The 24802-nt window shown below is 44.0% G+C and overlaps 3 non-coding genes across 3 annotated transcripts; all 3 read left to right on the top strand.

Annotated features, from left to right (window-relative positions):
- Nucleotides 1-5406: 5406 nt before the first annotated feature.
- On the top strand, nucleotides 5407-5479 carry trnav-cac (transfer RNA valine (anticodon CAC)). Its single transcript has one exon. It is a non-coding gene; the product is annotated as a tRNA-Val (tRNA).
- Nucleotides 5480-11271: 5792 nt separating this feature from the next.
- Nucleotides 11272-11345, top strand: trnan-guu (transfer RNA asparagine (anticodon GUU)). Its single transcript has one exon. It is a non-coding gene; the product is annotated as a tRNA-Asn (tRNA).
- A 12479-nt stretch (nucleotides 11346-23824) lies between these two features.
- Nucleotides 23825-23898, top strand: trnan-auu (transfer RNA asparagine (anticodon AUU)). Its single transcript has one exon. It is a non-coding gene; the product is annotated as a tRNA-Asn (tRNA).
- Nucleotides 23899-24802: the final 904 nt, after the last annotated feature.

The following is a 24802-nucleotide window of genomic DNA, read 5'->3' as shown; positions in this document are numbered from 1 at the left end:
AGGATTAATTAGCAATCTCGTTGTGCGAGGCCCCTTGGGGAAGAGTGACCATAATATGGTGGAATTCTGCATTAGGATGTAGAATGAAACAGCTAATTCAGAGACCATGGTCCAGAACTTAAAGAAGGGTAACTTTGAAGGTATGAGGCGTGGATTGGCTAGGATAGATTGGCGAATGATACTGAAGGGGTTGACTGTGGATGGGCAATGGCAGACATTTAGAGACCGCATGGATGAACTACAACAATTGTACATTCCTGTCTGGCGTAAAAATAAAAAAGGGAAGGTGGCTCAACCGTGGCTATCAAGGGAAATCAGGGATAGCATTAAAGCCAAGGAAGTGGCATACAAATTGTCCAGAAATAGCAGCGAACCCAGGGACTGGGAGCAAATTAGAACTCAGCAGAGGAGGACAAAGGGTTTGATTAGGGCAGAGAAAATGGAGTACGAGAAGAAGCTTGCAGGGAACATTAAGACGGATTGCAAAAGTTTCTATAGATATGTAAAGAGAAAAAGGCGAGTAAAGACAAACGTAGGTCCCCTGCAGTCAGAATCAGGGGACGTCATAACGGGGAACAACCAATTGAACAAGTACTTTGGTTCGGTATTCACTGAGGAGGACACAAACAACCTTCCGGATATAAAAGGGGTCGGAGGGTCTAGTAAGGAGGAGGAACTGAGGGACATCCTTATTAGTCGGGAAATTGTGTTGGGGAAATTGATGGGATTGAAGGCTGATAAATCCCCAGGGCCTGATGGACTGCATCCCAGAGTACTTAAGGAGGTGACCTTGGAAATAGTGGATGCATTGACAGTCATTTTCCAACATTCCATTGACTCTGGATCAGTTCCTATGGAGTGGAGGGTAGCCAATGTAACCCCACTTTTTAAAAAAGGAGGGAGAGAGCAAACAGGGAATTATAGACCGGTCAGCCTGACATCGGTACTGGATAAAATGATGGAATCAATTATTAAGAATGTCATAGCAGTGCATTTGGAAAGAGGTAATATGATAGGTCCAAGTCAGCATGGATTTATGAAAGGGAAATCATGCTTGACAAATCTTCTGGAATTTTTTGAGGATGTTTCCAGTAGAGTGGACAAGGGAGAGCCAGTTGATGTGGTATATTTGGACTTTCAGAAGGCTTTCGACAAGGTCCCACACAAGAGATTAATGTGCAAAGTTAAAGCACATGGGATTGGGGGTAGTGTGCTGACATGGATTGAGAACTGGTTGTCAGACAGGAAGCAAAGAGTAGGAGTAAATGGGGACATTTCAAAGTGGCAGGCAGTGACTAGTGGGGAACCGCAAGGTTCTGTGCTGGGGCCCCAGCTGTTTACACTGTACATTAATGATTTAGACGAGGGGATTAAATGTAGTATCTCCAAATTTGCGGATGACACTAAGATGGGTGGCAGTGTGAGCTGCGAGGAGGATGCTATGAGGCTGCAGAGCGACTTGGATAGGTTAGGTGAGTGGGCAAATGCATGGCAGATGAAGTATAATGTGGATAAATGTGAGGTTATCCACTTTGGTGGTAAAAACAGAGAGACAGACTATTATCTGAATGGTGACAGATTAGGAAAAGGGGAGATGCAAAGAGACCTGGGTGTCATGGTACATCAGTCATTGAAGGTTGGCATGCAGGTACAGCAGGCGGTTCAGAAAGCAAATGGCATGTTGGCCTTCATAGCGAGGGGATTTGAGTACAGGGGCAGGGAGGTGTTGCTACAATTGTACAGGGCCTTGGTGAGGCCACACCTGGAGTATTGTGTACAGTTTTAGTCTCCTAACCTGAGGAAGGACATTCTTGCTATTGAGGGAGTGCAGCGAAGGTTCACCAGACTGATTCCCGGGATGGCGGGACTGAACTATCAAGAAAGATTGGATCAACTGGGCTTGTATTCACTGGAGTTCAGAAGAATGAGAGGGGACTTCATAGAAACGTTTAAAATTCTGACGGGGTTAGACAGGTTAGATGCAGGAAGAATCTTCCCAATGTTGGGGAAGTCCAGAACCAGGGGACACAGTCTAAGGATAAGGGGGAAGCCATTTAGGACCGAGATGAGGAGGAATTTCTTCACCCAGAGAGTGGTGAACCTGTGGAATTTTCTACCACAGAAAGTTGTTGAGGCCAATTCACTGAATATATTCAAAAAGGAGTTAGATGAAGTCCTTACTACTAGGGGAATCAAGGGGTATGGTGAGAAAGCAGGAATGGGGTACTGAAGTTACATGTTCAGCCATGAACTCATTGAATGGTGGTGCAGGCTAGAAGGGCCGAATGGCCTACTCCTGCACCTATTTTCTATGTTTCTATGTTTCTAAATGTGGAAATGGCTGAGACCTTAAACAATTATTTTGCTTCGGTCTTCACAATGGAAGACACAGAAACCATGCCAGAAATTGCTGGTCACAGGAATGTGGGAAGAGAGGACCTTGAAACAATCACTATCACTAGGGGGTAGTGCTGGACAGGCTAATGGGACTCAAGGTAGACAAGTCCCCTGGTCCTGATGAAATGCCAGGGTATTAAAAGAGATGGCGGAAGTTATAGCAGATGCATTCGTTATAATCTACCGAAATTCTCTGTACTCTGCGGAGGTACCAGCGGATTGGAAAGCAGCTAATGTAACGCCTCTGTTTAAAAAGGGGGCAGACAAAAGTCAGATAACTATAGGCTGGTTAGTTTAACATCCATAGTAGGGAATATGCTTGAAACTATCATGAAGGAAGAAATAGTGGGACATCAAGATAGGAATAGTGCAATCAAGCAGACGCAGCATGGATTCATGAAGGGGAAATCATGTTTAACTAATTTATTGAAATTCAATGAGGATATAACGAGCATGTTGGATAGAGGTGTACCGATGGATGTGGTGTATTTAGATTTTCAAAAGGCATTCGATAAGGTACCACACAAAAGGTTACTGCAGAAGATAAAGATACGCGGAGTCAGTGGAAATGTATTAGCATGGATAGAGAATTGGCTAGCTGACAGAAAGCAGAGAGTCGGGATAAATGGGCCCTTTTCGGGTTGGAAATCGGTGGTTAGTGGTGTGCCACAGGGATCGGTGCTGGGACCACAACTGTTTACAATTTACATAGATGACCTGGAAGAGGGGACAGAGTGTAGTGCAACAAAATTTGCAGATGACACAAAGATTAGTGGGAAAGCAGGTTGTGTAGAGGACAGAGAGGCTGCAAAGAGATTTAGATAGGTTAAATGAATGGGCTAAGGTTTGGCAGATGGAATACAATGTCGGAAAGTGTGAGGTCATCCACCTTGGGAAAAAAAAACAGTAAAAAGGGAATATTATTTGAATGGGGAGAAATTGCAACATGCTGCGGTGCAGAGGGACCTGGGGATCCTTGTGCATGAATCCCAAAAAGTTAGTTTGCAGATGCAACAGGTAATCAGGAAGGCGAATGGAATGTTGGCCTTCATTGCGAAAGGCATGGAGTAAAAAAGCAAGGAGGTCCTGCTGAACTGTATAGGGTATTGGTGAGGCCGCACCTGGAGTACTGCGTGCAGTTTTGGTCACCTTACTTAAGGAAGGATATACTAGCTTTGGAGGGGGTACAGAGACAATTCACTCGGCTGATTCCGGAGATGAGGGGGTTACCTTATGATGATAGATTGAGTAGACTGGGTCTTTACTCGTTGGAGTTCAGAAGGGTGAGGGGTGATCTTGTAGAAACATTTAAAATAATGAAAGGGATAGACAAGATAGAGGCAGAGAGATTGTTTCCACTGGTCGGGGAGACTAGAACTTGGGGGCACAGCCTCAAAATGCGGGGGAGCCAATTTAAAACCAAGTTGAGAAGGAATTCCTTCTCCCAGAGGGTTGTGAACCTGTGGAATTCTCTGCCCAAGGAAGCAGTTGAGGCTAGCGCATTGAATGTATTCAAGTCACAGATAGATAGATTTTTAACCAATAAGGGAATTAAGGGTTATGAGGAGCGGGCGGATAAGTGGAGCTGAGTCCACGGCCAGATCAGCCATGATCTTGTTGAATGGTGGAGCAGGCTCGAGGGGCTAGATGGCCTACTCCTGTTCCTAATTCTTCTGTTCTTATGTACTTATGTACCACTATCCCTCAGTAACCAGATTATCATTTCTTTAATTCTGCAAAAGAAAGTTATCGGTTCATTGAACATGATTAAATGAATAAATTTTTTCACATTCGCTGCATGTTGAAATTTATATCGGGCTATTAGTTTGAAAACTGTGTTGTAAATATTATCTCCCTGACCAAGAATCGAACCTGTGTTGCGGTGGTACAAGGGGTGGATTCAGTGAATCATTTGAATGTGATTTCAAGTGGCGTTTACTGTAGTGTATGTAGGCACCTTGAGTAATGACTCCACGAGGCAGGGTATGATACTTAAACTTTGGAGACCTGTCGTCAGTTATTTGAAGCTCCTCAAGTGAGGACACCAAGCTGTGAGCTCCTTTATATACTGGGTTGCAGGTAACCTTTCAGTCTCAAGCAGCAGCATCCTCTGGTGTAGGTAAGGTGTGTAGAGTGAAAGAGTCGATTCAGTGTTGCATAGCAGTGTTACAGATATCACACAGTAAACAGGCATGCATACACAACAGTTACAATATTTTTCGGTGTGAATCAAGTAAACTGAAAATGACAATAATGTCATGAACTATAATGATGCAGCAGTAAAACTGTCCATTGGTCCCTGGTTGTCAAGTGGTAAGGATTCAATACTCTCAACGTGGTGTCCTGGATTCAATTCCCACCCTGGGAAGTTGTACTTTTAATTCAAAACCTTATAAAAAAAAAGAGTTCATTTATTTTACAGATCTATATGCAAATCATGTATAAAAAATAAGCATCATTGACTTGAACATCATTAATTAATACATAAATTATTTTGTAAATCTTTTACCATTTATTTTGCCATGAGCATGTGAGGAACTTTTATCCCGATCTCATTGGGTTAAATTGTGGTACAAATAACGAACCGCGGGCTGGGTTAAGGAAAGGTTTACGTAGTGTAGCCGTTATCATGTTCACCTCCCACATGAAATGTCCCTGGTTTGAGCCTGGGCGCGTGCTTTATTTTAGAATATATTTGCTGTGAAATACATTGAACAAAAGTAGCCCCAGGTTCCGTGTCTTATGAGCAATGAACATTTTAAACCAATCTCCTAAAATACAGGGTGAGTAAAGTCAGATTTATGGATTGAGTCGGCACAACTAGAGCTTTCTGATCCAGAAGATTCGGGGGGTGCGTTAATTTGGGAGTTTGACGACTTTGAAAGGAACATTTTTGACTTGTGCAGCTTCGGTCAGAGAAATGTTTGTGAAAAGATTTTTTCACAGAAAGGGATTCAGAATTACACCTTCTGGCTTAACACTTCTCTCTGGGCACTTAGATTAGCAGTGGTTTCTGTAGTGGAGTGGTTATCACGTTCTTCTCACGCAGGAAACGGCCCCGGTTCGAGCCCGGGCCGAAACATCATTTTAGAATGTATTTGCTGTGAAATAAATTGAAAAAAGTACCCCAGGTTCCTTGTCTTCTGAGCAATGAACATTTGAAACCAATTTCAAAAATTCAGAGTGTGTTAAGTCAGATAGGGTGTAAAATATCATCTGTGATGAAAGCTCCTGAAATTATTACAGTTCAGTTATTGAAGTATTGACTGTAAGTCTGCAAAACAATGCGGGTGGGAATATTGGCCCAAAAATTCCGGTTGGAGGCTTCCTGCGGACAATTCCTTTCCGATCGGTGATGTTTTAATCACCACACCTCCCACAGAGTTTAATTAATTGCATGTAATTATTTGAAAAAAGTTTGAATTAAAAAGTTACTTTCCGAACTCGGGCTCCCTCTGTGAATGCCTAACCACTAAACGAGCAGGATACACATTAAATAATTTAATTCCAGACGTAATATTTTCTTTGCTGTTTCACAATAACCAGACCTATGCTCCAAAATCTGTCTCACCGTTTCTCCGGTGTCAGTCAGAGAAGCACATGGGACTGAATCAGTGACTTTGCTTTTTCGACCTGTCTTCTGAAGCGCCGCACGGTCCCACTCCGACAGTCAATGAGCTGTTGGGACGTTAGTGTATCCAGGCTGCGGGTGGCCACCCCGAGCGCAGCAGAGGAGTTTCTGCATTAGTTCTGGGTAGAGGCAGTATTTCCCCTTCTCTCTTCCTCTTGTCTATATCCCTCTGCTTTGTTTTCTGGATTTATTCCCCCGGCCTCATTTTATGTGTTTAAAAGGGAACAAAAGATGAAGTGTGCGACACTCTGGAACAATTTCTCTCACTCAAATATATCTATTTAGTGAAGTGAAAAAAAGAGCAATTAAAGAATAAGGGAGAAGGCAATGTCGCTCTTTTGACAGGAGAATAAACTCGCCCATGGCTGTTCATCCACAGCAAGTTTAAACATAATCTTCGTGCACGGGATCCTTTCACGTGGAAAGCAAATGTGATAACGGCTCCACTGCGGAAACCGCTCTGACCAGAAGTACAGCAGAGGGCAGCTGACCGTGAATGCCTTCTGTGCTGATCGGGAATGTGTTGGCTCAACTTAAACAACTTCTGTCCCACACTGACAGCTGTCAATCCTTCTCCTCCGCTGCCCTTTACACAAACATGTCACTGATCCCCACCCCACATCCCCACATCCTCATCGTGTTATCTTCCATGTTAGCACAGTGGGGCCGCGGAGGCACCTACTCTCTCCCCGCGGTTAGTGAACTCAGTCAGTCTGTAAAATTAAAGGGGAACAAGTGTCCCGCAAAGGGTACGGGAAGGAAGCGAGTTTGTAACCTGGGTTTAATTGTTTGTCAAAGGCTACCCTTCCTGTTGTGTATTTCCAGCAGTTTCCTACTTTCACAGGTGGAGATACCGGGGCTGGACCATGCTCCTAAAATACAATGAGGTCGGGATAAAAGTTCCTCACATACTCAGGGCAAAATAATGATTGAAGTTCTACAATGGATTAATTAATTATGTTTAAATCAATGAATCTTTTTTTCCACATGAGATACATGTAACTCTTTCTTCCAAGGTTTTAATTTTGATGGAAGTGCAATTTCCCTGGCCGGAAATCGACCCAGGGCCGCGCTGGTGAGAGCGCCGAATCCTAATCACTGGACCACCAGGGAACGCTGCATTGCTGCATCGCTGCATCGTAATGCTTGGTGTCATTATTGTCCTTTTCAATCCACTTGTTTGACACCGAAACACATCGTAACCTTGATCTGAATTTAACTTCACGTGATTCTTTGAAATCACCTTTAAATGATTGGGTAAAACCACTCCTTTTAACACCGAAAAACAGCTTCGATTCCAGGTCAGGGCGGTAACTTCTGTAACAGCTTTTTTCAATTCAAAACCTTTTAAAATTGACGACATGCAGCTAATATGAATAAATAAGAATTCATTTAATCACCGTTAAATAACCGATAACTTTTTTCAGGATGAGATAAATAATAATATAGTTACTGAGGGACAGTAGTATCTTTAACCATTCATTTTCTCTTTACATGTGATAAATTTTTATCCCTATCTCATTTACATGCTGTATGAGAAATTGTAAGTGTTTATGACTCAGTTGTAAAACCATTGATTGTGTGTGTGTCTATTCTTGATAGGAGGAGCACTTGAGACCGAAGTTCCCGTTCGATATATGCATCAATAGAATCAATTTTCACCAGTTCCTTCAACCCAATAACATAATTTATTTTGATTGGACTGGATGGAGGAACATGATCCATGTAAAAAATTGTTATCGTTTTACTTGTGCTGAATGTTCATAAAAGTATTGGAGTGGGAACTCACTGGATAACAGCAAAGCTTGCAATGTTTGCGGAATATATTCGTGAAGCCAAAATGCACAATGACAACCCGGAAATGTGCGGCACCGAATCCTCGGGGAAAAACATTAAAAGGCTTCGCCCGGAGATGGGTTTGGATTACCCACCTTTCAGTTACCAGCCGAATGCACTAAACCATTGCGCCACAGATACACACTGCAAAACATGCAAAAGCAGGGTGTCAGTCAGTTACAGCTACAGATTGCTCCGACCGGGATGGAACTTATCCACTCTCAGTTGTACTTTTCCCAAATAAAGGGTGGGACATTCATTGTGGATGTGTGGAAGCAGTCTGGTCCCGCACACTGCAGACACTTCCATGTCACCGCCAACCAGCTCTCCCACAACCGGTGTGATCTACCTTCCAGCCTTCCGGTGCCTTGTCTGTGACGAAGTATGTTTCAAATGTTTTGGAATAGTTGGTTCCATCGTGTAATGGTGAGCCCTCTTGACTTTAAATCTAGTGATTTGAGTTCAAATCTCAGTGAAACCTAAATTCTTGTTGTCCCAGCTGCTGAAAATTTGGGACAAACAAGTGAAAGACACCTGGTGCTGGTGGGCAGTTTTGTTGCCTTTTTCATTGATGCTTGATCTACTAGTCTAGTTGTCAAATTGTGTGCTCAACCGTCAGTTATCTGCTACAAATCAGCGGAGGACAAATCACTTTGTTGTCGAATGCTGCCTTTGCCTGCACAAAGTGTGCTGAGATTATCTGTGCAATATGCATTCCGCAGGATGAATAAAAGCAATGCTTTTTGAAATGCAGGCACTGCATGTTTTGCACTCGACAAAACGTTGCATTTTCTTTTCATTAATTTTACATTGATGCATTGCAATGCCAATGCACTTTTTACGTGGCAAGATCGATAATTAGCAGAGCAGAATGAAGAGATCACAAAGTTTCTGTTTAAAGAATGGACTCAGTCGAGAATATTTTGTGGATTTTATTTTTCTGAGACTATTTTCCCTGTGCTGGGGACACCCTGCGCAGATATGTAAAGAAGCTGGTTTTGTTAAAACTCCAGAGACCGCATGGCAGTTCGCTGGGACAAAAGAGCTGTCAGTCATCCATTGACAAAAGAGCTGTCGGCCAGGAAGGGGGGCCACTGACAAAGCCACTCTAATTTGTAAAAGCACTTCTCACCTCCATCTCAGAAGGAGACACAGATAAATGAACCCACCAGCCTGGCCAGCCAAGGAGGAGCTGGGGCTTTCCTAACACAAAGGCTCAGAGAGATGCCCAGACTAAGGGCCATCAGCCCAATGCATGGGTGGGATGGCCCATCACTGACTAAGTACCCGTGCTTAGAAACAAATTGGTTTTAAAGATTGGCGGGAAAGATAGGGGTAGCAAGACGCCCAGAAAGACAGGGTCCTTTCCACTTTATTTTTAGCTTGGAGCTTGGTGTGAAGCTTGGAGCTTGCAGCTTGCAGCTTGTGTCTAGAGAGAGCCCCCTCTCCCTCTCGCTCTCGCTCCACCGATCAATGTACCAGAGGAAGGGGCCGCAGTACTGCAGAAGAAGCCACCGAGACTGAAGACCAGGCAGTGACTTCCCACAGCTGAGCTGAGCAAGGAAACGGGCTGCGTGTGGTGGTGAACATGGCCGCGAGTGTCCCAAGCCAGTAACCAGATATCCCAGGCCAGCTGGGTAAGGGCTCAGGGTTTTCTCAGAAGTGAAGCTTTTCAGGGCTATTCTGGGGAGGGCAATTCATTGGTAGGGGTGGGGTGAGAATCCACCAGGGAATTACTGCGTGTTACTAGGTTCATTTCTGTACTGTATGTATATTGTTTGTAACCGGGATTTTATTCTCCACAGAGACAGTGATTTTGTTTAGCAGTGCATGTTTTAGACAGTGTATGTTAGACCAAATAAATATACTACGATTTATCACTGAAGCATCCCTTTCCATGACTCATTTAATTTACACTGTGAATAATAATTCCCGGATCTAGAACTTTCGTAAGGTGGGGGCGATTCAAACCGTCCGTCTGGCAATTGGGCGAGGATCACAAACACTTACAATATTTACGAAAGGATATACTTGCTTTGGAGGCAGCTCAGAGAAGGTTCACTGGGTTGACTCTGGAGATGAGCGGTCGACGTATGAGAAAAGGTTGAGTAGGTTGGGCCTCTACTCATTGGAATTCAGAAGAATGAGAGGTGATCTTATCGAAACGTATAAGGTAATGATGGAGCTTGATAATGTGGATGCAGAGAGGATGGTTCCACTGATAGGGAAGACGAGAACTAGGGGGCATAATCTCATAATAAGGGGCCGCCCATTTAAATCTGTGATGAGGAGTAATGTCTTCTCTCAGAGGGTTGTAAATCTGTCAAACTCACTGCCTCAGAGAGCTGAGAAAGCCACGACATTAAATAAATTTAAGACAGAGATAGCTTCTTAACTGATAAGGGAATAAGGCTTATGGGGAACGGGCAGGGATGTGGACTTGAGTCCATGATCGGATCAGCCATGATCATATTAAATGGTGGAGCAGGCTCGAGGGGCCATATGGCCTACTCCTGCTCCTAGTTCTTAAGTTCTTATGTTCTGAATAGCGAAACACAAAAAAATGCTTTGATCATGGTTACACCTTATCTTCACGTTTGTCAAAACAGTTGGCTCGTTGGTCCCGGGCTGTGATTTCCCTTTGGAGTTGTTCATTGAAATTTACGAGGGGTCCCAGAGGAGCCCTGATATTGCTCGCATATTTTGAGATTGCATCGAACTTTTGCAAAGAAGGACTTGCATATCTGCAGCGCCTTTCAGGAACTCATGACGCCCCAAAGCGCTTTACAGCCATTGAGTTATGTTTGAAGTGTTGTTGTTTGGGGAAAGATGTGCCCAGATCACCAAACATGAACCTCAACTCTTTGCAAAGAGTTTGGTGCAAATAATCAGGCGTCTCAGGGACTTGGACTTTCTTTGAATAAGTTCTGCTTGTACCTGCATTCAAGTTTGAAATAGCAACTGGGCTTCCATCTCACGGGACGTTTGGGGTTGATGTGCGTCGCTTTCATTCTTTGAAATTTCACCAAGCAAAGAAACGGTGAATCCAACTGTCCCTGTTAGCATTTAGTTTCTGTTTAATCACAGGAATATCCGCAGTCAGGAGCTGAAAAGGAATTCAAACCTAACACTGGCTTCGGGACAATCAGAATACTTTGTCACAGACAAGGCACCGGAAGGCTGGAAGGTAGATCACACCGGTTGCGGGAGAGCTGGTTGGCGGTGACATGGAAGTGTCTGCAGTGTGCGGGACCAGACTGTTTCCACGCATCCACAATGAATGTCCCTCCATTTATTTGTGAAAAGTACCACTGAGAGTGGACAAGTTCCATACCGGTCAGAGCAATCTGAAGCTTTAACTGTCTGACACCCTGGTTTGGGATGCCTGGAACCTTATACTTCCATCAGTCTCTGTGGCGCAATGGGTTAGCGCGTTCGGCTGTTAACCGAAATGTTGGTGGTTCGAGCCCACCCAGGGACGCAGTATTTAACTGTTATTCCCCGAGTATTCGGTGCCGCACAGTCCCAGGTTGTCATTGTGCGTTTTGGCTGCACGAATCTATTCCGCAAATGTTGCCAGCAGTGCTGTTATCCAATTAGTTCCCACTCCGATATTTTATGAGCATTCAGTTCAAGTAATACGATAACAATTTTTTACATGGATCATGTTCCATCCAGCCCATTAGAAATAAATTATGTTATTGGGTTTAAAGAATCGAGAGTTCATCCCTGCCCCTGTGAAATGGTTTAAATTCCTCAGGGCATGCCCTGTACGTGGCTGCCCAGTCCCCATTCAGGACACATTTCTTGACTAGAGACAATAGCGGGTCTCTATTTGTCCAGACTTTAATCTGACCGGCTGTCACAGGTGAGCCTTCACTTGCGAAAGCTTCAACAGCCATGACCATCTCAGCGGCATGCTTGGTAGCCACCTCAGTGGTGTCTAGTGGGAGCCTGCTGAGTGCATCGGCGCAGTTTTCAGTGTCCGGTCTGTGCCGAATTGTGTAGTCATAGGTGGCTAACGTGAGTGCCCACCTCTGTATGCGGACCGATGCGTTTGCATTTATGGCCTTGTTGTCGGCCAAAAGGGACGTTAGGGGTTTGTGATCTGTCTCCAGCTCAAATTTCCTGCCAGAGAGGTACTGGTGCATTTTCTTTACCGAATATACACATGCGAGCGCCTCCTTTTCTATGATCCCGTAGCCCCTTTCTGCTGGGACAGACCTCTGGAGGCATAAGCTACCGGCTGTAACTGACCCTTGGCATTGACATGCTGCAACACACACCCGACACCATAGGACGACGCATCGCATGTTAACACAAGTTTCTTACATGGGTCATATCGCGTTAACAGATTGTTGGAACATAACAAATTGTGTGCTCTATTAAAAGCCCTTTCCTGGCTGTCCCCCCAGATCCATTCGCGACCTTTGCTTAGGAGCACGTGCAGCGGCTCTAGCAGCGTGCTCAATTTGGGAAGAAAGTTACCAAATAGTTCGGGAGCCCCAGGAACAAACGCAGCTCCGTCGTGTTACGGGGTCTGGGTGCTCTCTGGATCGCTTCCGTCTTGGACGCAGTAGGGCTCATCCCTTCTACTACTACCCTCATCCCCAGGAATTCTACCTCTCGAGCTAGGAAGATGCACTTCGCCTTTCCCTGTCGCAGCCCTACCCGGTCAAGTCTGCGTAGCACCTCATCCAGGTTGTGGAGGTGTTCTTCAGTCTCGTAACCCGTGATGAGGATGTAATCCTGAAAAACCACCGTCCCTGGAATCGACTTGAGGAGGCTTTCCATATTTCGTTGGAAGATCACGGTGGCTGAGCGAATCCCGAATGGACATCTGTTGTACTCAAACACCCCTTGTGTGTCGTGATGGTGGTCAGCTTCTTCAACTCTCTCGCCAGCTCCTGGGTCATGTATGCTGAGGTCACGTCCAATTTTGAAAAAAGTTTGCCACCGGATAGCATCGCAAAGAGGTCCTCCGCTCTCGGTAGCGGGTACTGGTCTTGGAGTGACACCCGATTGATGGAGGCCTTGTAATCACCATATATCCTGACTGACCCATCCGCTTTGAACACCGGTACAATCGGGCTCACCCAGTCACTGAATTCGATTGGCAAAATGATACCTTCCCTCAGCAGGCGGTTCAATTCACCTTCTATCTTTTCCAGCATCACGTATGGCACCGCTCTGGCCTTGTGGTGTCCTGGCCTGGCTTCCGGGTTTATGTGAATCACTACCTTGGCCCCCATGAAAGTGCCAATGCCGGGTGGAGATAATGAGTCAAATCTGTGCAGGATCTGTGGGCATGATACTCGCTCCACAGAGGAAATAGCATTGACATTGCCCCATTTCCAGTTCACGACAGCAAGCCAACTCCTCCCCAGTAGTGCGGGACCGTCCCCCGGGACAACCCAGAGTGGCAACCTTTTCTCCGAATCTTTGTGGGTCACGATTACCGTGGTGCTGCCAAGCACCGGAATGATCTCCTTGGTGTATGTCCATAGTTGTGCGTCAATCGGTGATAATTTTGGCCCTACTGGCCTTGGACGCCCACAACTTTTCAAACTATTTGATACCCATCAGGGACTGGCTAGCCCCCGTGTCTTGCTCCATTGATACTGGGATGCCACTGAGGACCACTTTCATCATTATCGGTGGCGTCCTGTTGTATGAACTGTATACATGCTCCACATGAACTCACTGAACTTCAGCTTCCAGCGATTTCCCCCAGCGTTCATTTCTGCAATTTCTGTCGGCATTTTGCTCATCTCTGCAAACTCCGGCTGAGTTTGTGCCTCCATGCTTCCAACATGAGCTGTTGTTGGAAACAAAAGATCCCTTGCTAGTCAATCGTCCCTGACAACACCTGTGACTATCCTTGAGTGTGCCATTTACAAGTGTTGATGGCCCCATTACTGGCCACATTGTCCCTTGCAATGGCGTGAATCACCGTTCTGCTTGCCATTATCTCTGTCGAACTCCCCCTCTGGGTTCGATTACAGGTTGGGCATGCCCGATTGCCCTTGTCTGCCTGGAGAACTGTGTTCTGCTTCAACAATGTTGATTCTCTGTCCCAACCATTCCTTAACACAGTATCTCTCGTCTATTCTGCTAGCGGCCATGCTCACGTGGTTAAAATCCCAATTTCTTGTCGCCATTGATACATCCGTACTGTACAGTATAAATGCACACGAGGCCCATGCTTGATAGTAGGTCAGTCTGTGGTCTGTCCTTTGTTCCTTTGCACTCACGTGATGAAAGTGGGTGGAGCTTCCCCTTTTATACCTGAAGGTCCAGGTTCGGAGTATCTCCCACAAGTTCACCTCCTCGTGGTCCTTTTTCTCACAGTGTGCAACTGAGGTCAGATTATATATGGGTTACAATGTTGGTTGAATACATGACAATAAGCACTTAAAATTTTAAACCATTCTCCCAAAATACATTGTGTAAACGAGATAGGGATAAAAGTTCATCACATGGAAAGAGAAAATTAATGATTGAAGCTCGTAAAAGATCCTCTCGGAATGAGTGATCACAATATGCTTGAATTTGTCATACAGATTGAGGGTGAGGAAGTAGTGTCTCAAACGAGCATACTATGCTTAAACAAAGGGGACTACAGTGGGATGAGGGCAGAGTTGGCTGAAGTCGACTGGAAACACAGACTAAACAGTGGCACAATTGAGGAACAGTGGAGGACTTTTCAGGGGCTCTTTCACAGTGCTCAACAAAAATATATTCCAGTGAAAAAGAAGGGCGGTAAGAGAAGGGATAACCACCGTGGATAACCAAGGAAATAAAGGAGAGTATCAAATTAAAAACCAATGCATATAAGGTGGCCAAGGTTAGTGGGAAAATAGAAGAATGGGAAAATTTTAAACGACAGCAAAGAATGACAAAGCAAGCAATAAAGAAAGGAAAGATAGATGGGAAGGTAAACTTGTGCAAAGCATAAAAAGCAATAGTTAAAGCTTTTACTGATATATAAAACGGAAAAGAGTGACTAAAGTAAATGTTGGTCCCTTAGAAGATGAGAAGGGGGATTTAATAATGGGAAATGTGGAAATGGCTGAGACCTTAAACAATTATTTTGCTTCGGTCTTCACAATGGAAGACACAGAAACCATGCCAGAAATTGCTGGTCACAGGAATGTGGGAAGAAAGGACCTTGAAACAATCACTATCACGAGGGGGGTAGTTCTGGACAGGCTAATGGTAGACAAGTCCCCTGGTCCTGATGAAATGCCAGGGTAGTAAAAGAGATGGTGGAAGTTATAGCAGATGCATTCGTTATAATCTACCAAAATTCTCTGGACTCTGGGGAGGTACCAGCGGATTGGAAAGCAGCTAATGTAACGCCTCTGTTTAAAAAAGGCGGCAGACAAAAGGCAGGTAACTATAGGCTGGTTAGTTTAAAATCTGTAGTAGGGAAAATGCTTGAAACTATCATGAAGGAAGAAATAGCGGGACATCAAGATAGGAATAGTGCAATCAAGCAGACGCAGCATGGATTCATGAAGGGGAAATCATGTTTAACTAATTTACTGGAATTCTTTGAGGATACAACGAGCATGTTGGATAGAGGTGTACCGATGGATGTGGTGTATTTAGATTTTCAAAAGGCATTCGATAAGGTACCACACAAAAGGTTACTGCAGAAGATAAAGGTACGCGGAGTCAGTGGAAATATATTAGCATAGATAGCGAATTGGCTGGCTAACAGAAAGCAGAGAGATGGGATAACTGGGCCCCTTTCAGGTTGGAAATCGGTGATTAGTGGTGTGCCACAAGGATCGGTGCTGGGACCACAACTGTTTACAAAATACACAGATGACCTGGAAGAGGGGACAGATGCAGTGCAACAAGATTTGCAGATGACACAAAGATTACTGGGAAAGCAGGTTGTGTAGAGGACACAGAGAGGCTGCAAAGAGATTTAGATAGGTTAAATGAATGGGCTAAGATTTGGCAGATGGAATACAATGTCGGAAAGTGTGAGGTCATCCACCTTGGGAAAAAAAACAATAAAAGGGAATATTATTTGAATGGGGAGAAATTGCAACATGCTGCGGTGCAGAGGGACCTGGCGGTCCTTGTGCATGAATCCCAAAAAGTTAGTTTGTAGGTGCAACAGGTAATCAGGAAGGCGAATGGAATGTTGGCCTTCATTGCAAGAGGCATGGAGTACAAAAGCAGGGAAGTCCTGCTGCAACTGTATAGGCTATTGGTGAGGCCGCACCTGGAGTACTGCATGCAGTTTTGGTCACCTTACTTAAGGAAGGATATACTAGCTTTGGAGGGGGTACCGAGACGATTCACTCGGCTGATTCCGGAGATGAGGGGGTTCCCTTATGATGATAGATTGAGTAGACTGAGTCTTTACTCGTTGGAGTTCAGAAGGATTTTGTAGAAACATTTAAAATATTGAAAGGGATATCAAGATAGATGCAGAGAGATTGTTTCCACTGGTCGGGGAGACTAGAACTAGGGGGCACAGACTCAAAATACGGGGGAGCCAATTTAAAACCGAGTTGAGAAAGAATTCGTTCTCCCAGAGGGTTGCGAATCTGTGGAATTCTCTGCCCAAGGAAGCAGTTGAGGCTAGCGCATTGAATGTATTCAAGTCACAGATAGATAGATTTTTAACCAATAAGGGAATTAAGGGTTATGAGGAGCGGGCGGATAAGTGGAGCTGAGTCCACGGCCAGATCAGCCATGATCTTGTTGAATGGTGGAGCAGGCTCGAGGGGCTAGATGGCCTACTCCTGTTCCTAATTCTTCTGTTCTTATGTTCTTATGTACCACTATCCCTCAGTAACCAGATTATCATTTCTTTAATTCTGCAAAAGAAAGTTATCGGTTCATTGAACATGATTAAATGAACTCATTTTTTCACATTTGTTGCATGTTGACATTTATATAGGGCTATTAGTTTGAAAACTGTGTTGTAAATATTATCTCCCTGACCAAGAATCGAACCTGTGTTGCGGTGGTACAAGGGGTGGATTCAGTGAATTATTTGAATGTGATCTCAAGTGGCGTGAATTTCAGATCACGTTTACTGTCGGCACCTTTAATAATGACTCCACCAGGCAGGGTATGATACTTAAACTGTGTAGACGTGTAGTCCTTTATTTGAAGCTCCTCGAGTGAGGACACCAAGCTGTGAGCTCCTTTATATACTGGGTTTCAGGTAACCTTTCGGTCTCAAGCAGCAGCATCCTCTGGTGTAGGTCAGGTGTGTACAGTGTAAGAGTACATTCAGTGTTGCATAGCAGTGTTACAGACATCACACAGTAAACAGGCATGCATACACAACAGTTACAATCTGTTTCGGTGTGAATCAAGTGAACTGAAAATGACAATAATGTCATTAACTATAATGATGCAGCAATAAAAAGATATATCGGTCCCTGGTTGTCGAGTGCTCAGGAGTCCATGCTCTCAACGTTGTGTCCTGGGTTCAATTCCCACCCTCGGAAGTTGTACTTTTAGTTCAAAACCTTATAAAAAAAAAGAGATCATTTATTTTACAGATCTATATGCAAATCATGTATAAAAAATAAGAATCATTGACTTGAACATCATTAATTAATACATAAATTATTTTGTAAATCTTTTACCATTTATTTTGCCATGAGCCTGTGAGGAACATTTATTACGATCTCATTGGGTTTAATTGTGGTACAAATGACGAAACGTGGGCTGGGTTAAGGAAAGGTTTACGTAGTGTAGCCGTTATCATGTTCACCTCCCACATGAAATGTCCCTGGTTTGAGCCTTGGCGCGTGCTTTATTTTAGAATATATTTGCTGTGAAATACATTGAACAAAAGTAGCCCCAGGTTCCGTGTCTTATGAGCAATGAACATTTTAAACCAATCTCCTAAAATACAGGGTGAGTAAAGTCAGATTTATGGATTGAGTCGGCACAACTCGAGCTTTCTGATCCAGAAGATACGGGGGGTGCATTAATTTGGGCGTTTGACGACTTTGAAAAGAACATTTTTTTCTTGTGCAGCTTCGGTGAGAGAAATGTTTGTGAAAAGATTTTTTCACAAAAAGGGACTCAGAATTACACCTTGTGGCTTAACACTTCTCTCTGGGCACTAAGTTTAGCAGTGATTTCTGTAATGTAGCGGTCATTGCGTTTGTTTCAGACACGAAAGGTCCCAGGTTCGAGCCGGGGCAATAACATTATCTTAGAATATAATTGCTGCGAAATAAATTGAAAAAAGTACCCCAGGTTCCTTGTCTTCTGACCAATGAACATTTTAAACCAATTTCAAAAATTCAGAGTGTGTTAAGTCAGATAGGGTGTAAAATATCATCTATGATGAAAGCTCCTGAAATTATTACAGTTCACTTATTGAAGTATTGACTGTAAGTCTGCAAAACAATTCGGGTGGAAATATTAGCCCAAAAATTCCGGTTGGAGGCTTCCCGCGAACAATTCCTTTCCGATCGGTGATGTTTTAATCACCCCGCCTCCCATAGAGTTTAATTAATTGCGTGTAATTATTTGAAAAAAGTTTGAATTAAAAAGTTACTTTCCGAACTCGGGCTCCCTCTGTGAATGCCTAACCACTAAACGAGCAGGATACGCATTAAATAATTTAATTCCAGACTTAACATTTTCTTTGCTGTTTCACAATATCCAGACCTATGCTCCAAAATCTGTCTCACCGTTTCCCCGGTGTCAGTCAGAAAAGCACATGGGACTGAATCAGTGACTTTGCTTTTTCGTCCTGTCTTCTGAAGTGCCGCACAGTCCCACTCGGACAGTCAATGAGCTGTTGGGACGTTAGTGTATCCAGGCTGTGGGTGGCCACCCCGAGCGCAGCAGAGGGGTTTCTGCATTAGTTCTGGGTGGGGACAGTATTTCCCCTTCTCTCTTCCTCTTGTCTGTATCCCTCTGCTTTGTTTTCTGTATTTATTCCCCGGCCTCATTTTACGTGTTTAATGGGGAAGAAAAGATGAAGTGTGCGACACTCTGGAACAATTTCTCTCACTCAAATATATCTATTTAGTGAAGTGAAATAAAGAGCAATTAAAGAATAAGGGAGAAGCCACTGTCGCCCTTTTGACAGGAGAATAAACTCGCCCATGGCTGTTCATCCACAGCAAGTTTAAACATAATCTTCCTGCACGGGATCATTTTGCGTGGAAAGCAAATATGATAACGGCTCCACTGCGGAAAACGCTCTGACCAGAAGTACAGCAGAGGACAGCTGACCAGTGAATGCCTTCTGTGCTGATCGGGAATATGTTGGCTCACCTTAAACAACTTCTGTCCCTCACTGACAGCTGTCAATCCTTCTCCTCCGCTGCCCTTTACACAAACATGTCACTGATCCCCACCCCACATCCCCACATCCCCACATCCCCATCGTGTTATCTTCCATGTTAGCACAGTTGCGCCGCGGAGACACCTATTCTCTCCCCGCGGTTAGTGAACTCAGTAAGTCTGTAAAATTAAAGGGGAACAAGTGTCCCGCAAAGGGCAGTGGAAGGAAGAGAGTCTGTAACCTGCGTTTAATTGTTTGTCAAAGGCTACCCGTCCTGTTGTGTATTTCCAGCAGTTTCCTACTTTCACAGGTGGAGATACCGGGGCTGGACCATGCTCCTAAAATACAATGAGGTCGGGATAAAAGTTCCTCACGTACTCAGGGCAAAATAAATGATTGAAGTTCTACAATGGATTCATTAATGATGTTTAAATCAATGAATCTTTTTTACCACATTCGATGCATGCAACTCTTTCTTATAAGGTATTAATTTTGATGGAAGTGCAATTTCCCTGGCCGGAAATCGACTCAGGGCCGCGGTGGTGAGAGCGCCGAATCCTAATCACTGGACCACCAGGGAACGCTGCATTTCTGCATCGCTGCATCGTAATGCTTGGTGTCATTATTGTCCTTTTCCATCCACTTGTTTCACACCGAAACACATTGTAACCGTGATCTGAATTTAACGCCACGTGATTCTTTGAAATCACCTTTAAATGATTGGGTAAAACCACTCCTTATACCACCGAAAAACAGCTTCGATTCCAGGTCAGGGCGGTAACTTCTGTAACAGCTTTTTTAAATTCATAAAATAATAATTCATTTAATCACCGTTAAATAACCGATAACCTTTTTCAGGATGAAATAAATAATAATATAGCTACTGAGGGACAGTAGTATCTTTAATCATTCATATTCTCTTTACATGTGATGAATTTTTATCCCTATCTCATTTACATGCTGTATGAGAAATTGTAAGTGTTTATGACTCAGTTGTAAAACCATTGATTGTGTGTGTGTCTATTCTTGATAGGAGGAGCACTTGAGACCGAAGTTCCAGTTCGATATATGTATCAATAGAATCAATTTTCACCAGTTCCTTTAAACTCAATAACATAATTTATTTTGATTGGACTGGATGGAGGAACATGATCCATGTAAAAATTTTTTATCATTTTACTTCTGCTGAATGCTCATAAAAGTATTGGAGTGGGAACTCACTGGATAACAGCAAAGCTTGCAATGTTTGCGGAATATATTCGTGCAGCCAAAATGCACAATGACAACCCGGAACTGTGCGGCACCGAATCCTCGGGGAAAAACATTAAAAGGCTTCGCCCGGAGATGGGTTTGGATTACCCACCTTTCAGTTACCAGCCGAATGCGCTAAACCATTGCGCCACAGATACACACTGCAAGACATGCAAAACCAGGGTGTCAGTCAGTTAAAGCTTCAGATTGCTCCGACCGGGATGGAACTTATCCACTCTCAGTTCTACTATTCCTAAGTAAAGGGTGGGACATTCATTGTGGATGTGTGGAAGCAGTCTGGTCCCACACACTGCAGACACTTCCATGTCACCAACAACCAGCTCTCCCACAACCGGTGTGATCGAACTTCCAGCCTTCCGGTGCCTTGTCTGTGACGAAGTATGTTTGAAAAGTTTTGGCATAGTTGGTTCCATGGTGTAATGGTGAGCCCTCTTGACTTTAAATCTAGTGATTTGAGTTCAAATCTCAGTAAAACTTAATTTCTTGTTGTCCCAGCTGCTGAAAATTTGGGACAAACAAGTGAAAGACACCTGGTGCTGGTGGGCAGTTTTGTTGCCTTTTTCATTGATGCTTGATCTACAAGTCTAGTTGTCAAATTGTGTGCTCAACCGTCAGTTATCTGCTACAAATCAGCGGAGAACAAATACTTTGTTGTCTAATGCTGCCTTTGCCTGCACAATGTGTGCTGAGATTATCTGTGCAATATGCATTCCGCAGGATGAATAAAAGCAATGCTTTTTGAAATGCAGGCCATGCATGTTTTGCACTCGACAAAACGTTGCATTTTCTTTTCATTAATTTTACATTAATGCATTGCAATGCCAACGCACTTTTTACGTGGCAAGATCGACAATTAGCAGAGCAGAATGAAGAGATCGCAAAGTTTCTGTTTAAAGAATGGACTCAGTCGAGAATATATTGTGGATTTTATTTTTCTGAGGCTATTTTCCCTATGCTGGGGACACCCTGCGCAGATATGTGAAAAAGCTGGTTTTGTTAAAACTCCAGAGACCGCATGGCAGTGAGCTGGGACAAAAGACATGTCAGTCATCCATTGACAAAAGAGCTGTCGGCCAGGAAGGGGGGCTACTGACAAAGCCACTCTAATTTGTAAAAGCACTTCTCACCTCCATCTCAGAAGGAGACACAGAACAATGAACCCACCAGCCTGGCCAGCCAAGGAGGAGCTGGGTCTTTCCCAACACAAAGACTCAGAGAGATGCCCAGACTAAGGGCCATCAGCCCAATGCATGGGTGGGATGGCCCATCACTGACTAAGTACCCGTGCTTAGAAACAAAGGGGTTTTAAAGATTGGCGGGAAAGATAGGGGTAGCAAGACTCCCAGAAAGACAGGGTCCTTTCCACTTTATTTTTAGCTTGGAGCTTGTTGTGAAGCTTGGAGCTTGCAGCTTGCAGCTTGTGTCTAGAGAGAGCCCCCTCTCCCTCTCGCTCTCGCTCCACCGATCGATGTACCAGAGGAAGGGGCCGCAGTACTGCAGAAGAAGCCACCGAGACTGAAGACCAGGCAGTGACTTCCCACAGCTGAGCTGAGCAAGGAAACCGGCTGCTTGTGGTGGTGAACATGGTCGCGAGTGTCCCAAGCCAGTAACCTGATATCCCAGGCCAGCTGGGTAAGGGCTCAGGGTTTTCTCAGAAGTGAAGCTTTTCAGGGCTATTCTGGGGAGGGTAATTCATTGGTCGGGGTGGGGTTAGAATCCACCAGGGAATTACTGCGTGTTACTAGGTTCATTTCTGTACTGTATGTATGTTGTTTGTAACCGGGATTTTATTCTCCACAGAGACATTTCGTTTAGCAGTGCATGTTTTAGCCAGTGTATGCTGCACGAAATAAATATACTATGATTTATCACCGAAGCATCCCTTTCTGTGACTCATTTAATTTACACTCTGAATAATAATTCCCAGATCTAGAACTTTTGTAAGGTGGGGTTGATTCAAACCGTCCGTCTGGCAATTGAGCGAGGATCACAAACACTTACAATATTTACGAAAGGATATACTTGCATTGAAGGCAGTTCAGAGAAGGTTCACTGGGTTGACTCCGGAGATGAGTGGTTGACTTATGAGAAAATGTTGAGTAGGTTGGGCCTCTACTCATTGGAATTCAGAAGAATGAGAGGTGATCTTATCGAAACATATAAGGTAATGAGGGAGCTTGATAAGGTGGATGCAGAGAGGATGGTTCCACTGGTAGGGGAGAATAGAACTAGGGGGCATAATCTCAGAATAAAGGGCCGCCCATTTAAATCTGTGATGAGGAGGAATTTCTTCTCTCAGAGGGTTGTAAATCTGTCAAACTCACTGCCTCAGAGAGCTGAGAAAGCCATGACATTAAATAAATTTAAGACAGAGATAGCTTCTTAACTGATAAGGGAATAAGGCTGATGGGGAACGGGCAGGGATGTGGACTTGAGTCCATGATCGGATCAGCCATGATCATGTTAAATGGTGGAGCAGGCTCGAGGGGCCATATGGCCTACTCCTGCTCCTCGTTCTTAAGTTCTTATGTTCTGAATAGCGACACACACAAAAATGCTTTGATCATGGTTACACCTTATCTTCACGTTTGTCAAACAGTTGGCTCGTTGGTCCCGGGCTATGATTCTCCCTTTGGAGTTGTTCATTGAAATTTACGAGGGGTCCCAGAGGAGCCCTGATATTGCTCGCAAATTTTGAAATTGCATCGAACTTTTGCAAAGAAGGACTTCCATTTCTGCAGTGCCTTTCAGGAACTCATGTCACCCCAAAGCGCTTTAAGGCCGTTGAGTTATGTTTTAAGTGTTGTAGTTTGGCAAACGATGTGCCCAGATCACCAAACATGAACCTCAAATCTTTGCAAAGAGTTTGGTGCAAATAATCAGGCGTCTCAGGGACTTGGACTTTCTTTGAATAAGTTCTGCTTGTATCTGCATTCAAGCTTGAAACAGCAACTGGGCTTACATCTCACGGGACGTTTGGGGTTGATGTGCGTCGCTTTCAATCTTTGAAATTTCACCAAGCAATGAAACGGTGAATCCAACTGTCCCTGTTAGCATTTAGTTCCTGTTTAATCACAGGAATATCCGCAGTCAGGAGCTGAAAAGGAATTCAAACCTAACACTGGCTTCGGGACAATCAGAATACTTTGTCACAGACAAGGCACCGGAAGGCTGGAAGGTAGATCACACCGGTTGCGGGAGAGCTGGTTGGCGGTGACATGGAAGTGTCTGCAGTGTGCGGAACCAGACTGTTTCCATGCATCCACAATGAATGTCCCTCCATTTATTTGTGAAAAGTACCACTGAGAGTGGACAAGTTCCATGACGGTCAGAGCAAACTGAAGCTTTAACTGACTGACACCCTGGTTTGGGATGCCTTGAACCGTATAGTTCCACCAGTCTCTGTGGCGCAATGGGTTAGCGCGTTCGGCTATTAACCGAAAGGTTGGTGGATCGAGCCCACCCAGGAACGAAGGGTTTAACTGTTTTTCCCCGAGTATTCGGTGCCGCACAGTCCCAGGTTGTCATTGTGCTTTTTGGCTGCAGGAATCTATTCCGCAAATGTTGCCAGCAGTGCTGTTATGCAGTTAGTTCCCACTCCAATATTTTCAGTTCAAGTAAAACGATAAAAATTTTTTACATGGATCATTTTCCTCCATCCAGCCCACTCGAAATAAATTATGTTATTGGGTTTAAAGAAACTGGTGGAAATTGATTCTATTGATACATATATAGAACTGGAACTTCGGTCTCAAGTGCTCCTCCTATCAAGAATAGACACACACACAATCAATGGTTTTACAACTGGGTCATAAACACTTACAATTTTAAACCATTCTCATACAGCGTGTAAATGAGATAGGGATAAAACTTCATCACATGTAAAGAGAAAATGAATGATTGAAGATACCACTGTTGCTCAGTAATTATATTATTATTTATTTCATTCTGAAGAAGGTTATCGGCTAATTAACGGTGATGAAAATAATTCTTACTTTTGCACGTTGGCTGCATGTCGTCAATTTTATTAGGTTTTCAATTTAAAAATGGTGTTACAAAATTTATCGCCGAGACCTGGAATCAAAGCTGTTTTTCGGTGGCATAAGAAGTGGTTTTCACCAATAATTTAAAGATGATTTCAAAGAATCACGTGGCGTTAAATTCACATCACGGTTACGATTTGTTTCGGTGTGAAACAAGTGGATAAAAAAGGACAATAATGTTAAATAAAGAGTAAAGCTACCACTACACAGTCACATCAAAGCCTCCCAGGGCAGGTACATTACGCGTTAGACACAGCGTAAAGCTTCCTCTACATTGTCCCATCAAACTCGCCCAGGACAGGTACAGCACGTGTTAGATACAGAGTAATGCTC

This window comes from Pristiophorus japonicus, unplaced genomic scaffold (genome assembly GCF_044704955.1).
Source record: "Pristiophorus japonicus isolate sPriJap1 unplaced genomic scaffold, sPriJap1.hap1 HAP1_SCAFFOLD_182, whole genome shotgun sequence".
In the NCBI taxonomy this organism is placed as follows: Eukaryota; Metazoa; Chordata; class Chondrichthyes; family Pristiophoridae; genus Pristiophorus; species Pristiophorus japonicus.
This window is presented reverse-complemented; position numbering and strand designations above follow the sequence as displayed.